Source organism: Urocitellus parryii, chromosome 8 (genome assembly GCF_045843805.1).
Source record: "Urocitellus parryii isolate mUroPar1 chromosome 8, mUroPar1.hap1, whole genome shotgun sequence".
Taxonomy (NCBI): domain Eukaryota; kingdom Metazoa; phylum Chordata; class Mammalia; order Rodentia; family Sciuridae; genus Urocitellus; species Urocitellus parryii.
Window position 1 is genome coordinate 115,117,203 of NC_135538.1, and position 15,296 is coordinate 115,132,498.

General features: G+C 41.8%; 1 protein-coding gene across 3 annotated transcripts in view; it reads right to left on the bottom strand.

The window, feature by feature from the left end:
- The window catches only part of Znf76 (zinc finger protein 76), a 34,244-nt gene extending 19,446 nt beyond the window's left edge, over positions 1-14,798 (bottom strand). For 2 of the 3 annotated variants that reach the window (XM_026383544.2, XM_026383543.2), the window contains exon 1: positions 14,669-14,796. The gene's annotated coding sequence lies outside the window, so the exon portion shown is untranslated. Of the gene's footprint in view, positions 1-14,668 lie in introns of all 3 variants that reach the window. The other variant, XM_026383545.2, reaches the window with a different exon arrangement.
- Positions 14,799-15,296: the final 498 nt, after the last annotated feature.

A 15,296-nucleotide genomic window follows, 5' to 3' on the forward strand; every position in this document is an offset into this window, starting at 1 on the left:
ATCTCCAAAACAATATCCAATTCCCACTGAACAAATAAGGGTACATTATAAATTCAAGTAAAATTTTTCACACAAGTAAAAAAAAAAACACAATAAATAAAAACTTTTTAAAAGATTTACACTCAATACTTAACAAGAAAGAATAGTCATGACAATGTAACTGTTAAATTGCCAAAAATCAAAGTAAAAGTATAAAATTCAGCAGCCAATCCTGGAAAGGCTGGGAGACAGTCACAAGCTGTAGTGAGCCAATTAAAAAAATGGGCAAAAGACCTGAACAGACATCTCACCACACAAGATGTACAGGTGGTAAATAAGCATATGAAGAGATGCTCAACATCATGTCCTTAGAAAATTGCAAATTAAAACAATGAGATATCACTACACAACTGTTAGAATGGTAAAAATACAGAACACTGACAGGGATTTTTTTAATATTTATTTTTTAGTTCTCAGTGGACACAACATCTTTATTTTATTTTTATGTGGTGCTGAGGATCGAACCCAGCTCTCCGTGCATGCCAGGAGAGTGCACTACCACTTGAGCCACATCCCCAGCCCTCTAAACATACTCTTATCATATGATCTAGCAATCATGCTCCTTGAGTATTTACCCAAATTAGTTGAAAGCTTATGTCTGCAGAAAAAACCCTGCATATAAACATTTACAGCAGTTTTAATCATAGCTGCCCCAAACTCGTAGCAACAAGGATGTCCTTTAAAAAACTATGGTACACCCTTACAATGGAATTATTATTCAGCAATAAGAATAAATGAGCTATAAACTGGGTGTGGTTGGTGCACATCTGTAATCTTAGTAACTTGGAGGCTGAGGCAGGAGGATCACAAGTTTGAGGACAGCTTCAGCAAGAGGAAGACTCTATTTCAAAAAAATAAATAAATAAAATAAAAAGGGCTGGGGATGTAGCTCAGTAATAAAGTGTTCCCTGGTTTCAAAACCAAATCAAACCAAACAAACAAAAAAGAACTATCAAGCCTTCAAAAGACATGGAGGAATCTTAAATGCATATTGCTAAGTGAAAGAAACCAGTTTGAAAAGGCTGTATACAATATGATTCCAACTCTATGACATTCTGGGAAAGATTACAGAGACAATAAAAAAATCATGGCTGCCAAAAGTTCAGAGTGAGGGAGGGAAGGATTAATAGGTGAAGCACAGGGGGCTCACAGGGCAATAAGACTCTTCTGTATGTTATCCTAAGGGTGGACACATGACATTATACATTTGGCAAAACCAATAGAATGCACAACACGAAGTCAGCCCTAATGTAAACTATGGATTTCAATTATCAATACTGTATCAATATTGTCCATCAACTGTAACAAATATACCATGACAATGCAACATGTTTTAATGATAAAACGGGAGGGGGGGTGTATGGGAACTTTCTGCTCAATTTTTCTGTAAATTTAAAACTACTTAAGAAATAGTCTATTAATTACAAATAAATCCAAATCCAACAATCAAAGGTGGCAAGGCAGAGAGACAGGCACAAGGGTGTCTTGCTGATGACACTGGAGGTTGCTTCTGGCTTTCAAGAGAACAATCTGTTAATGCTTAACCCCACTGGGAAAGATTCCCGATTCAAGATCTAAAAACCCTGTCTTCATAATTCATCCCACAAAAAGAATGTACAAAAGACAGGAATTACTTGCATAATGATTCTTGTTTAAATATTTTAGACAAGAACCATGAAGCCTATCTGGATTGATGGAGGGGGTTTAACAAATTAATAGTAAGTGAAAAAAGACAATATTGAACATTCATCTAGTTCCAATATACATAAACCTCAACTCCATTTCAGACGAGGCCAGAAGAGACCAAAGACAAATGAACAGTTGTGCTAAATGGGATATGATTTTTTAAAAAATAAAATGGTTGAGGAGCCAGGGGAGGTAGCTCAGTGGTAGAGTGCCTGCCTAGTATGTTGAGGGCCTGGGTTCAATCCCTACCCCACCCCCCAAAAAAAACCCCAAAATAAAGAAAGAAGTTGTTTAACTAAAAGATACCAGCACTGGGCAGAGAGGCAGCTCTACACTGAGCTGCTTGCTTGGATTCCAACACCTATCCTCTTGGGATTTCCCTTAATTCTCTCCCATAACCTTCCTATTAATTCCTACACCCATCTCTCCCAGGTCCTGCAAAGGAAAACTCCTATTCCTCTCTTAATTCATGCCAGCATAAATACTGAGGTGGTGAACTTCTCCCTCTAGGAATTTTCTTCCCACATAACCACCAAAAGTGCAGGTATTCTTGGACATATTTTTAAATGCAATATTCTTTAAATGGGATATTTTGACTTGTATAAGAGTGACATGGTGGGATCTCGTGATTCAGTATCCTCTGCAGATGTTCAGGAAGTTGGTATATTCTGAATTCAAAGCAATGTCTATGAGGCTGTGGGGAAACAGGCAGACTTTGGGTGGGAAATTACATTGGGTATAATCTCTATAGAAAGTAGTTAGGCAATATCATTAAAAAATTATACTGTATATACCATCTGACCCAGCAATTTCACATCTAGTCTACATGTCTAAAAAATGGCATGTTTAGAGGTTGTGGGGAAAAAGGAAGTCATATATTGCTGGTGGGACTATAAATTGATGCAATCACTCTGGAAAGCAGAATGGAGATTCCTCAGAAAATTTGAAATGGACTACCCTTTAACCCAGCTATACTACTCCTTGGTGTATACCCAAAGGACTTAAAATCAGCACACTGCAGCGTTGAAGCCACATCAATGTTTATAGCACCTCAATTCATAATAGCTAAGCTATGGAAACAACTGAGGTGCTCATCAAGAGATGAATGAATGAAGAAAATGTGTTATATATAAATACTGGAATATTACTCAGCCATAAAAAAGAATGACTTTATGACTTTTTTTTTATACTTTTGCTGGTAAATGAATAGCTCTAGAGACTATCATGCTAAGTGAAATAAGCCAATCCCCCCAAACCAAAGGTCAAATGTTCTCTCTGATATGGGGATGCTAACACACAACGGGGGGACAGGAGGGAAGAACACAATTTCAGGCTGGGCATAGTGGCGCATGCCTGTAATCCTAGTGGCTCAGGAGGCTGAGGCAGTAGGATCTTGAGTTCAAATCCAGCCTCAGCAATGGCAAACGCTTAGCAACTCAGTGAGACCTTGTTTCTAAATAAAATACAAAATAGGGCTGGAGATATGGTTCAGCGGTCAAGTGCCCCCGAGTTTAATCTCCAGTACCAAAAAAGGAAAAAAAAAGTGGATTAGATAAAGGGGAATGAAGGAAAGGGAAGGGAGGGAGTATGAGAATAGAAAAGACAGTGGAATGAACCTGACATAACTCACCTATGTTCAAATATGGAATATACCACCAGTGAAACTCCCATCATGTACAACCTCAAGAATGGGATCCTAATTAGAATAAGTTATACTCTATCTATGTATAATATGTCAAAATACACTCTATTGGGCTGGAGCTGGGGCTCAGAGGTAGAGCACTCACCTCGCATGTGCGAGGTCCTAAATTTGATCCTCAGCACCACATAAAAATAAATAAAAATAGCCTCCTATCAGGATGGCGCAGGCCTGTAATCCGAGCGACTCTGGGTGGCTGATGCAGGAGGATCATGAGTTCAAACTCAGCAATTTAGTGAATCCCTAAGTAACTCAGGAGACCCTGTCTCTAAATAACATACAAAAAAATGGTTGGGGATGTGGTTCAATGGTTACATGCCTCTGGGTTCAATCCTGGTACCAAAAAAAAAAAATTAAAATTAAAATAAATAAATAAATAAATAAAAATAAAAGTATTGTGTCCAATTACAACTAAAAAATAAATATTAAAAAAACACACACACAGGGGTGGGGTTGTGGCTCAGTGGTGGAGAGTGGGAAGCCATTCTCGCATGTGATTTGAATTACCTCCCTGGCTGGGAGAGAGGCGCTTAGATGTAACTGTGTCAGAGCCTTCCCCACCCTGTCCCAGGTGCAAGGGCTTGTGGAGGTGTGCCTGACCACTGACGCGAAGACCAATCACTGACCCTGACCTTGGAATGCTGCCCCCCCCTTGACCTTCATTGGATGGAATTTTCCCTTGAATTTTTTGTTCCCCAATAAAAGCTCCCTCTCTCGATGACCTCTTGTGTTAACCTCGCCACCGCATTAGGTGGCTGGCGGCGGGAGCTAGGAGGAGACGTCTCTGGAGCTGGGCAATAAAGGTAACTAGAATTATGTCCTTTAATTTTAAAACTCACTAGTTAATTTCTATGCTTCAAACCTCTATTATGAAGCTCACGTGCTGGTTGCATGGCAGAGTGGAGCACTTGCCTAGCATGTGTAAGGCACTGGGTTCGAGTCTCAGCACCACATATAAATAAATGAATAAAATAAAGGTTCATCAACATCTAAAAAAAAAATACACTTGGGGCTGGGGCTGGGGCTGAGCAGTAGAGAGCTTGCCAAGCACATGAGAGGCGCTGGGTTCGATCCTCAGCACCACATAAAAATAAATAAAATAAAGATACTGCATCCAACTACAACTAAAAATCTATTTTTTAAAAAATACACTCTACTGTCATGTATATCTAAAAAGAACAAATTAAAATTAAACAAATTAAAAAATTCAAGGTTAGTCACAGCATCCCTGCATGCATCTATAGATGAAATTCCACAGATTCCTCACATGATATGGAATGATCTCCAAAAATAGGAAATAAGTGGACTGGGGCTGTGGCTCAGCGGTAGAGCACTTGCCTAGCACTTGCAAGGCTCTGGATTCAATCCTCAGCATCACATAAAAACAAATAAATAAAATAAATGTATTAAAAAAAATAGGAGGACTGGGGTTGTGGCTCAGCGGAAGAGTGCTCATCTAGCATGTGCAAGGCCTGGATTCAATCCTCAGCACCACATAAAAATAAAGTTATTGTGTCCAACTACTTCTAATATATATATATATATATATATATATATATATATATATATATATATATGTATTTGGTGTGTGTGTGTGTGTGTGTTTCTGGGTATTGAACCCAGGGCCTTGTGCAATGCTAGGCAAGCACTCTACCAACTGAGCTATATCCCCAGCCCCAAAAACATAAATGTTAAAACAAAAAAAGGAAATAAAACTGACAAGGTATAAAATAGTGTCTTTTGTGTGCCACCTATTAACGTTAAAAAATAATCTGTGAAAGAACAGTCCAGAAATTATTAACCAGGGTTGTCTGTGGAAGGATAACTGAGTGACTGGGTCATGATAATGGAAAGTGACTTTTTAATGTATATCTTTTATATTTAAAAAATTAAGCCTTAAGAATGTATTACCCATGAAATGCACTTTATACTTCTATGCTGGGTACAGGAATATCTATGTTCTCCAATCATGAGTGTCCAATCATGACAATTCAGTAACAATAGGATGAACTCTACGTTACAGATTTGTAGCAAATCACATCTAAAATTTAGCTTCATAATTCATGGATGCCATTATTGAATACCATATGAAAGCTGGTCAGGTTTATCATAAGACAACAGCGAGTCTACACAGGAATTGAAGACACACTGGCTCCAATAGGAGTGTGTTCTCAGCCTGGTCATGAGGTTTGGTATGCTGAAATAGTGGTCTAGCAAGGCCTACCTGTCTCCCTTACTGTTCCATGTGGCCCCAGGACAATACTTCCTAAGTTGAGTTTGGTCCCTGTCACAGAAAAGAACCTGAGGGTACCCTTGCTACATCCCCTGAATCCAAGCCTCAGGGTAGCTCTACAATCTCAAGGGACACCAATAACGTTGTTCTTCTCTTAATTATTTGGATCTCATACTTTATCAACCATACTAAAACAGGGAATTCCTACAAATGAACAATTATACAGTAAGATCAGAGATGAACAATTCACTGGAGGGTAAGCTCTGGGGGTGTTAAACCAGAGGCACTAGAAGAGGCACTCTGACTTTGGTGACGGTCTTACAGGCCATGAAGCTTTGAAAAACCTACCCAACACCACAGATCTTTCTGTGCTTCTATCAGCAAAACAAACACCTGCATAGGATTCATGACACTTTCAAGTTTCTATAGCTTGACTGATAACTGCCAGGGTCAGAGATTTGTTTGTAGTTTTAGGAAACAGCACCCAAAACAGGTTAAGGCCCTTAGTTAAAGATGATGGCTTTATGGACTGGGGATGTGGCTCAAGTGGTAGCACGATCGCCTGGCATGTGTGCAGCCCGGGTTCGATCCAGCACCACATACAAACAAAGATGTTGTGTCTGCCGAAAACTAGAAAATAAATATTAAAAAATTCTCAAAAAAAAAAAAAAAAAGATGATGGCTTTAGCTGCACTTAGATTTGTATCTGTTTTTGTTTTGTTTTCCAACTCAAATATGTTTTTGCTTTTGTTTTTTCCACTCGCCAGGACAAAATCTCCCATTTCAGTAAGTGGTAGAGGATGATTCCATACACTCTAAACTAATCTTGTGTATGACCTATCAATCAGGATGAGCTCTATCTCATATTCTTGTTTACCTGGTCAAAGAGACTTGCTTCACAGTAGAGTAGGGTGCCCCTTATAGGTTTTCCTTTCTGAAACCTCAGTTTCCTAGTCAATCCTGGTCTGAAAATATTAATTAAAAACAATTTTAAAATATTTTTTTAGTTGTCAATGGACCTTTATTTACTGATATGCAGTGCTGAAAATCAAACCCAGTGTCTCACATATAGATAGGCAAGCACTCTACCACTGAGCCATAACCCCAACTCCAAATGTCAATTTTCTTATAATGTTTGAATTGCATGCTGTGTGATGAAATCCACACCATCCTGCTCTATTCTACCTGGGACATAGATTATCCTTTCGTCCAGAGCATCCACACTGTACATGTATATGCTACCCTTTCATTAGTCATATGGTGGCCATCTCAGTTATCAGATCCACTGTCTTGGTAATGCAGTGCTTGCATTGAATAAATCCTTATGTTAGTAACAGCCCCAGGGTGCAAGAGTACTGACCTTCCAATTCAAATATGCAGAGAAGTCATAAAGTGCCTCCTTTAAGTGAAAAAGGTGAAAGTTTTTAGCTTAATAAGAAAACTTGGGCTGGGGATGTGGCTCAACTGGTAGCGCACTCGCCTGGAGTGCGTGCAGCCCGGGTTCGATCCTCAGCACCACATACCAACAAAGATGTTGTGTCCGCCAAGAACTAAAAAATAAATATTAAAAAAAAAAAAACTTTTCCCCCAGTGCTGGGGATTGAACCCAGGACCTGGAGATGCTGGACAACTGCTCTACCACTGAGCTATAGTACCCCCAGTTCCAGAAAAAAAAAATTAAGATCTATGGTAAGAACAAATTTTTCACCCTTGAAATTATCAAGAAAGAAAAAGAAATTCTTGCTAGTTTTTCTGTTGCATCTCAAACTGCAAAAGGTAAGGTCACAGTGTGTGATAATGTTTAGTTAAGAAAGATAATATATTAAATTTCTGCATATATGTATTTTTAAAAAATTTTTTAGTTGTATATGGACACAATATCTTTATTAATTTATTTTTATGTGGTGCTGAGGATCAAACCCACTACTTCACCAGTTCGAGGCAAGTACTCTACCACTGAGCCACAACCCCAGCCCTTGTGCATATATTTATAGGAAGAAAAATTGCATCCACTGGGGGTCTTAGAACTGATCCCTGTGGATAAGGGGGTACACTACCATATAATCATGTAAGTGTCAGAAGGACAACTTCCAGATGCAAATCAAGGAGCATGTTGCCACAGTATGTGTTTTCCTTGACACCTGATTCTTAGGGGAAAATAATACACTCTTACTTTCTGTCATACTGATTATAACTTAAGTTCCTGGAGAGCATGCCTTTTGGCTTAATTAGCACCTAACAAAGATTATACCCACAGATACAAATGATTAATACCATTTGTTTACACAGCTGAATTTAGTTCAAATTTGAATCCTGATTCAGTTCTACTTATTGTGAATTAGATCTAACCAAAACTTTGGAGACCAGATTTTATCTATTATAAAACTATGAACTTCTTAACAGAAGCTCCTAGAAAAGAACTAAATGTCGAGCGAATGAATGAAGTGGGGAAGGAACTGAAGCCCACCAGCCTATCCCTTTCCAGCCATATTTACCATTCCCAACTCTTCCTAGCCCTGGCTGGCTGACCACTGGTTGCTTTTTTGTTTCTTTTTTTTTGGTAGGGAGTGCTGGGGATCGAACCCAAGCCTTGTACATAACAGGTAAGTACTCTATCACTGAGTTACATCCCTGGCTCCTAGGCTGACCACTTTTGCTCACCTGATAATACCATTCTACATTTCTCTGGCATCCCCCATTCATTGTTTCCTCCCAGACTCAGTTCAAGAATAAGCTTTACCTGGCTACTGTCACATTCTATTTAAAATTACAATACTCTCCCCCTGCAAAATCATAATACGAATACACTTGATACTCCATTTCTATGTTCCCTCTGCATTTAGCAGTGAAGCTATACCAGAGGGGGCTTGTCTGTAGTGTCCGTCAGGGCATAGATTCATCTCCATCATCATATCCTCGTGCAGCACAACCCAGCAAATGGCAGGCATGCCCTGCGTATAACTTTACTGAATAAAGGAAGGACTCTTACTATGAATACCACTACTCCATGTAGAGCTCAGCAGTTTTCAAAATGCTCTCAAATATATTATCTCATTTACTCTAAACAATTACTTACTCAACTCTCACAATAGGAAGGGATGAGGAGACTGCTCATTTCTAGTCTAAAGCAGTCATTTGGCAGATGAAGAGGCCAGCACTACTGGAGGAGTCTCAAAGGATCGCACAGTTACCTGGAAGCAGAGCACAGCCTGACACCTAAACTGCCAGTGCTCTTCCCACCATACTCCTGTCTCTTGCTTGGTACTAAAAACAGATTACTTACTAGGGTCCAATGTACTTGTATATCCAGCTGCTTATCAACAACTCTTTGATGTTCAAAACATCTCAGATGTGACATATTCAACAGGGAACTACTTATCTCCTCCTTCTCACAATCTGTCCCCTTCTAAGCACCCCCCCCCATTTCAGTAAATGGGAATTTCACTCTGTAGTTGCTCAGGCAAAAAAATGTGTGAGTCATCCTCAACATCTCCTTCATTTGTTGTATCCAGTCTATCAGCAAATTTCAGCTGCTCCTCTTACAGAGTGAGTCCAGAATCCAACTGCTTTTTGCTCTTCTATTGCTTAACTTTGGATGTAAACCACCAACTTCTTGTCTGGACCACTGCAGTAGCCCCTTCAACCCTTTCCCTCATAAGCCCCATTATAGGTTGTTCTCAGCAGAGCAGCCAGAATGATCTTTCCAAAATGTAAGTCACTTAGCTACTGAGACTCCTTTAATGGCTCACATATCACTTATAATTCACAACAAAAGCCAGTGGCCTGTCAAGACCCAGCAACCCCAATCCATTTCCATCACAATATCTCCTGATGCTTCCCCTCTCTTTTTTTAATATTTATTTTTTAGTTGTAGTTGGACACAATAAATTCATTTCACTTATTTATTTTTATGTGGTGCTGAGGATCGAACTCAGGGTCTTGCACATGGGAGGTGAGTGCTCTACTGCTGAGCCACAACCCCAGCCCTGCTTCCCCTCTCTGATCCTACTGTAGCCATATTGGCCAGCTTCTTCATGTTTTTCAAATATACCAGATACAATCCTTCCTCATTGCCTTTGAGTTTGCTATTTACCCTAACGGGAATAAACTTACTCACTGCCTAATTTCTTACATGTCTTTGCTCAAATGCCACTTTTTTTAAAGCAAGATGTTCTGAGGCCATTCTATTTAAAATTATAATATACTCCCCCTGTAAAATTATAATACTCATACTCTTGGCACACTCTCTCTTTTCTGGTTAATTTTCTAAATATATATTTCACTTGTTTATTTTATCTATCTATCTATCTATCTATCTATCTATCTATCTATCTATCTATCTATCTATCTATATCTGTGGTTCTGGGATTGAACCCAGGGATGCTTTACCACTGAGATACATTTCCAGCCCTTTTTATTTTGAGACAGAGTCTTGCTAAGTTGCCCAGGCTGGCCTCAAACTTGCCATCCTTCTCCTTCAGCCTCCTGAGTAGTTGGGATTATAGGCATGTGCTGCCATGTCCAGCAAGAGTTCTAATTTTTAAATTTAGCTTCCTCATATCTCACAAATGGAAGAGGTCAGAGATAGAACTAAATATATTACTTAATCTAGATAATAGTACTACCTATTGATAAGAGTAATAGCAGCTCATTTGCTTTGAGGTGTTTTCTAAATTTGTACTTGTTCATCTAACTGCCCTCCCAAAACTTTATTATGATTTGTAACATTCACAAAAGCAGGAAAAAAATAGTATAATGAACTTCTTGAACCCATTACTAAACTTCAACAGTATCCAACATTTGCCAGCTTGGTTTCCTTTATTCTCTTATCGCCTCTGTCCTCCCGTTAAATATTTCACCTAGCTGTTTTATTAAGAACAAGTCTATGTAAGACATCCTCTGACCTTGTTACTGCTGTATTATAAAACTACCAACCAACCTCTCTAGTCTTCCCAGAAATAAATCTAAAACAATAAATAAAATTAAAATTAAAAAGTAAAGCACAGGGGCTGGGGTTGTGGCTCTGTGGTAGAGTGCTTGCCTCGCACATATGAGGCACAGGGTTCAATCCTCAGCACCACATAAAAAAATTAAATAAGATAAAGATATTGTGCCCATGTATAACTAAAAATATATTTAAAAAAAAGTAAAGCACCTATTCCCCCAGAAGAACAATGACTAAAAAAAGTTATGGCTAAATTCCAGACTATCTAAATCAAAGGGCTCACCCATTATCATGCTTGGAAGGCTTTGGAGAAGTGGGTTGTGGCCACAAAACTTAGGTACAATCTGTTTTTACTTGTTTGCACTTGTTTGAACTTCTGAGTTAATTTAACCCAATAAGTATTTACTGATTATCTTCTAAATATGAGAGGCACTATTAAGATGCCAGAAGATAAAGAAAACCCAGCCTTTGCTCTAAAGGAAATCACAGGGCGGCAAGAAAGAGCAGTACACAAATAACTAAAATATAAGGCAGATATGTTCTTTGCCTTAAGAAAGATGAAACAAACCAAGGGCAAAAATTCCTCTTTTTAATCCACCCACAGAATTTGTAGCCTTCAGGACATACCCCCTGTCTATATTTATTACTGTACAGCCTGTAAATATGTTATAGGGGACCTGGGAATTTGGTGACCCACACAGAATAGATTTTGGGATGTAGATCTTTAATGTCACAGTTGCTACTCACCATCCAGCTTCTAGTGGGAGGGAAGTGGAAAGTTCTGCCAAGGGATTGGAGAACAATGGGGCTAATTCAATACCAGGGAGGCCGACACTCAAAGCATTCTACCCTGAGGGAACATAGAGCTAGCAGCTTCATAAACAGGACAGGACAGTGGGAGTGTGTTCAGGAGACACGCTAGAGCTACTCTACAGGATTTCTCATGGTTCTCTCCTTGCTACCTAAAAGACCAAGATCTTGATGATCGACTATCAGAAGCCATCAAAAGTTGTCAGAGGGGGGTGGGAAAAATATATATATATTTCCCACTTTAGGCAAACCAAAAAGGCTGATGAGGTTTTATGTGAAGAAAGGAGGGCTGAGAGCAGAAGGGTTTCACATGGCCCTGAGGTTAGATGTACAAGAGAGTGAAAAGGGCAGGATTGGGGTGGGAAGGAGATTTACACTATAATAAATTTGTTATCAAGATGGTGAGGAGAGGATTATTAGGGAGACAAAAAAGAGAATAGAAAGGGGAGCACTGTGAGAAAGACAGGGAGAGGGAAGGTGAAAGACAATTTCAGTTTAAAAAGGTGATCACTGATGAAAATGAGGGAGGACACCATGAGACTGGGATACTGGACAGGGTGTGAAGGGAAAGGATTTTAGGATGGAAGGATGGGTTCACGTTGGGATGGAAAGGGCTCATTTCACTGAAGCTGGGCATATCAGAAAGTCTGTAGATGAAAGTTCCAGGGAATTGGATATGGCTAAGGATGGCACAAGTGGGGAGAGGAGGTAGAACATTGAGACTAAAAGCAGGAAGGGATCATAGGAAGAAAGACTGGGATAGAGTCTTAATATATATGGACACATGGATTTCTGGGGGTAAGAGACCTACCAGGATGAAGATTGGGGATAAAGCATCAGTGAGCTTGGAGACACTTCTGGGTGAGATCATGGGGTGAGGGCTGGGAACTCCAAGGACCTATAGCTGAGCAAAGGATGTGGAGAGGTGTTCATGTTAATTAGGTTCAGGACATGCTACCCCAAAATTTGGCAATTTGAGAAAATGTCTCACCTTCTCCTGGCTTTCCCTCCTGAAGCAAGTCATAAGAGCCTCATGTGATAGGTGTTTTCCCTAAACCCAAAGGACTGTCCTATTTTTGAAGGCACAGAGTCACAGAGAAGAACTTGAACAAACAGGGCTTTCTGTTTCCCTGGTTTGTTACCATTAGATCACACTCTTTCTCCACAACTTCCCACCTTTCATCAAAGGAAGCACAAAAATACACAGGTTTAACTTTTTCTTTGGGTATGCATTTTCTTATTGAAGGTCCCGAGCCATGTAAAAAAGTTATATTAAATAAACTTGTATGCTTTTCTCTTGTTAATCTTTTGTTATAGAGGCCTTAGTCATGAACCTAAAAGACATTTTCCCTTCCACATAAGGTACAAGGGTTTTAGGGCAAAAGGGGCCAAAAGCCATGAACAATAGGAGGAGAAAGTCACCAAACTAGGGAGCAAAGGGTAATAGAAACCCTAGAGGACATGAAATGAGTTGATGTTGAGTTTAAGAACTATAGATAAGAGAGCTCTATAATGGTGTAAGTGGGTTTTTTGAAGACTGGGTTTAAATCCCCATTCTGCTATTAGTGGTATGAGTTTCAGGTGTATTTCTTTAAAACCAAATCCCCCCAAAAAAGGAGAAGGGACAGGAAATGGTGAATATAATAATAATTACCTACTGGGCTTATTGATAGGTATATTTAACTTTTATATATACAAAGATTGGTAACAGTAGGTGCTCAATAAGCCAATTACTATTAAGGAAATACAAGGGTTAAAAAAAAACAGTAGTGAGAGGGACTTAGCAGAGATGAGAAGAGGATGGGGATTCCAAGATGTCAGGAGTAGTGCAAGGTATGGATTACATGGTCATTGCTGAACCCTTAGCACCCAGGACAGAGTAAGACCTATGGGTGCTCCTCAGTAAAAACAAGAACTTGGGCTGGGGATATAGCTCAGTTGGTAGAGTGCTTGCCTCACATGCACAGGGCCATGCGTTCAATCCCCAGCACCACAAAAAAACAAGAACTTACGCATAAAGGTTACCCATGTGAGAGGCATGGTGCCAAGTGCATGTGTCGCTCAGTCACTACTATCATCTTAGTAGAAGTGGACACTAAAGATTCAGACTAACTAAATGGTATGCCCAAAGTTCTATAGCTTAACTCCAGTTAGACCAGAACCTAGGTTTATGACATCAATGCCCCAAGCTGAAGCTCTCAGCTATACTGCTTTGTAAATAAGTCAACTAATTGGCCCTAATCAAGAGGAATGAGTATGGGCAATTAAGAATGTACAGGGTCATGGGAACAAGGGGGAAGATTCATAAAGCAAGTGGACCATGGGGTGAGCTTATAAGACCAAGCTTCTAGGGTACAGAAATGATTGCAAACAATTATCTTCACTGAGAACTGCAGAATTACACAGTTGGAAGGAAACTCTGAGATCATCTAGCCCAACCTCATCACAATACTGAGGCCCAGAGGGAAGAAGGGACTTCTCCCAGGTTCCCAAAGCACAGCAGTGGCAGAATGGGGACTTGAACCAAGTCCACACACTCAATCCAGAATTTTCTGATGCCTCCAATTATTGCTACTTCATATTCATCTCTATATTCTCCTCAACACAACTGTGCTGGGACACTTGTAGGTCATGTGCTGATTGACACTGGAGGGCTGAGGGCGCAGAGAGGGTTGCCAGCAGGGTGATTTTAGGACGAAAGGAGAGCATGTAACTGAGAATCACGGGGTTACAGGGCAGACTGAAGGTTACATAGATGAATCGGGGGGAAATTATTGGTGTATGATTTTACAAGTGGTTACAGTGGTTTGAGAGGAGTCACTAAGTTTGTGGGGGAACACAGGGCAGTCTGGGGAAGGTTGGGGGTCACCAAGGAGGGATGTGGGGATCTTGGGGCCCTGTGAGTTACTGGGTTGGTGGGTCTCTGAGAAGTACTGAGGTTAGCAGTATATGAATAAGAATGAAGGATCACCTGGTCAGGTTTGGGGTCAGTGGGTGGGATGTGGGGGTCACAGAGGTGGGAGGCGGGCACTGTCACTGGGTGGGGTTTGGGAGTCATGGGGGAGGAGTCGCAGGTGGGAATGGAGGGGCAGGGACCCTAGGTGGAGGAGGGGCCAGACCGCCGTCCAGTGGCCCGGCCGCCGGGTTAGGGCCCGAGGAGGGTGGGCACGACGGGCTCGGGATCTTCCCAGGGCCCTGCGCCCGCCCAGCCTCCCACCTTGGTCATGGTGGACCCAGTCTCCCCACAGCCACCAACCTGACAGCCCCCGAGGGCGACTCCGCCGACAGACCGCCATGCACCGGGCCCCGCCACCAGCGCCGGCCCGGCAACCCGCCTGCGCCATAGCCCGCCCGCCCGCGCGCGGCTTGCCTCGCGCGATATCCAGGTTCCAGGGCCGCCGCACTTTCCTCCGCTCTCGGCGCGCCTTTACCGGGCCCCGGAACCCGTATAGAAAATACAGGGCACGCTCCACCCCGCCCCCCCTCCGCCGCGGTGGCCGTCTACTTATCCCGGTTCCGGGGCCCCTGGAGCCCCGGCAACCCGGCTCCGAACCGAGGCCCTCGGAGCCCCGCCCGCACCGGCTGGGGTGACGCAGGCCTGCGGAGCCGAGCGCCCGGGGAGGGCGTGGTGACGTCACCACGCCGGGTCAGGGCTCTGGCGCGGCTCGGAGCCCACGGTCGCTATAGCAATCGGGACTGCTACCTGGCCGCTCTAGGGCTCAGTCTACCTGAGGCCTGAGGCTGGAGCCGGGAGGGAGGCCTGGAGGGCTTCCCGCTCTCACGTCTCACGCGGCGTGCGGGCAAGAAGGTGCGCGTCTGGAGTCGGTGGCGGCTAACGGCGGGCAGGTTGTAAGGGGGGTTCGCGGGTCCACCGCCGGCACGGG